Here is a 2,317-nt window from a genome sequence, read left to right as displayed (position 1 = left end):
TACTGTACTAATTTGATGCAGTTTCCTCTTTCCAGACCTGCTTCTGATTACCTATGACTTTCTCATTGATTCAATTTATTACCTGGGCATCTTCACATTTAGTACTATAAAAAGTAATGAAGTCTACTATAATGCATACACTGTCAAGAGGGTTTATTGCTAAAGCTTCAAAATACTTTAATTCATCTATTTTAACACTATTCTTTCCATGTTTATTCACTGATTGTTAATCTTGATACAGTAATTTTTCCCCTTGCACCTTTTTTTTTTGTAGATATCCAACAACAGCTGAGTATACTGAGGTAGCCAGAGCTAGTTACCAAATTTAAGATCTTAGAAGATAAATCTGGAAATTCAACAGGACGTGTAAGCCATGTTAAAAATTTTACATAATGAAAAGACACATTACAGCAAAAAAAAAAAAAATTGAGTCAAATTCTGGGGTAGATTAAGGGTGATTTCAAGCATGATGTCATCAAGGTATTTAGACTTTGTGTATCAGAACATACAGTACATTGTAATAATGCTTAAGTACCGTAGCTACTGCCATTTAGTATAATTAATAATTGTATGCTGTCGTCTGAACAAAATAAGAGTTAGTCAGACAGATGAAATAACATGCAAAAGGGAATTTTTGTACTCGCATATAACTCTATGACTCTTTATTGTAGTCTCACAATAGAGATGTTGGTGCTTCAAATTCTTTGATTCAGCCCAATCAGCTTATAGCTTTTTGGGAAAGCACATACAATTGGAACAAAAAGTAGATTTATGTTATAAGATTACATTGATAATGTAAAATATGGTATAAGGCCTATCTACTTCATCCCAATCACCTTATTTTCAGGTAAAAGTCATATACTGGTACAAATACGGCACAGAACTGAACCTTTAAAGTGGCACTGTCCCTTAGAAAATTGTAAAATCATAAAAAATCGAATTAAAAAATTACTGTACTATGTACACATAATGTAATCACCTTAAAGATGAAACATATCGTAAACCACAATAGTTATTATAATATAACAATATCAAATACAATAAACAATAAAATTGCTAAAAGCAAATGTAAGAATTCTCATACTCAAATGTTTGAATATTGAGTTTTAGTATATGTGTGTCATGGTAAATGTTTTTTCCGATTGTCGAAGTGACAGTGCATCTTTGAATTTTTGAGATGATATTTTCCCTATTTGGCATCTTAGGATAATATGTCAGGAGAAAACCAAGCCAGCATCAAGCATGTAACAGATTTAATGGACCTTTCAAAGAAGTGTAACCCAGACCAGAACATTATGCCCGATAAACCAGAGCGTACAAAGGAATATCGTTTAAAATATATTGCCGAGCACTCTGTGAAAGACGTGTTGGAGAAATTTCCTTTTCTTAAACTAGAAAATGAGGTAATAATTAAATATCCAAATCAATTATGTAACATGTCAATAATGATTGAGACAAATAATTACATAAAAAGGAATGTAAGTGGCCTATAGTTATTGAGAATATAATGCTAGGGGATTACACTTTTCCCATCTACTATTAAAGCTTTGTTCCACTTAAAAAGAAGCAGAACTGGCATTATTCATGAAGGAAATGCTTTTTCAGAACTCTTGTATTCTTCCTCATGGAAATACCAGTACCATTTTAAAATTACAATATGGTGAATTATTTCATGGAGAGAATAAAAAAAATATATATAAAAAAGCCAATTTTTTTTTTTAAGGTAGAGATTTATTTTATACTAGAAAAACTGTAACATATCCAGTGAATAGATGATGCATTATATTTGTCCTCTAATCATTAATTGTTATAACTGACCATAGAAGTGTTTGTCATATTAGTTAAGTAATACGTTTTTATCCGAATAAACATTTGAAGTGTTTAATGCTGCTTTGTTTGTGCTTTTATTTTTGACACAGGTGAAATGGTTAATGGTTAATGGTTATTAATTTATAGAGCGCAAAATACAAAAAGTCTCTAAGCGCTATCAGGCAAGTGTAAAGATGGAACGGAAACCAAAACCACAAAATAAAAAGAAGTGAAATTTGAATACCATGCCAGCACCCAAACCGAAGTATGGGGATACGCCCTCATCACTGGCTAGGGTTCAATCTAATTGAACTAGTCAGCACCTGTTGAGTCTCGGCCATCTCGGATTTGGGCGCCTCCTATCCTAGTTAAGGCTATAAAAGCTAGCTGGCATGGAAGTAGGGAAAAAAATAAATTAAAGGGACGAGAATAAGTGGGTCTTAAGTCGTTCTTTGAAAATGGTGACAGAAGGTGACTCACGAATAAATAAAGGTAACAAGTTCCACAA

Source organism: Anneissia japonica, unplaced genomic scaffold (assembly GCF_011630105.1).
Source record: "Anneissia japonica isolate Jap-2015-1 unplaced genomic scaffold, ASM1163010v1 scaffold287587_len645178_cov120, whole genome shotgun sequence".
NCBI lineage: Eukaryota > Metazoa > Echinodermata > Crinoidea > Comatulida > Comatulidae > Anneissia > Anneissia japonica.
The sequence above is the reverse complement of the archived record's forward strand: the minus strand, read 5'-3'. Positions refer to the sequence as shown.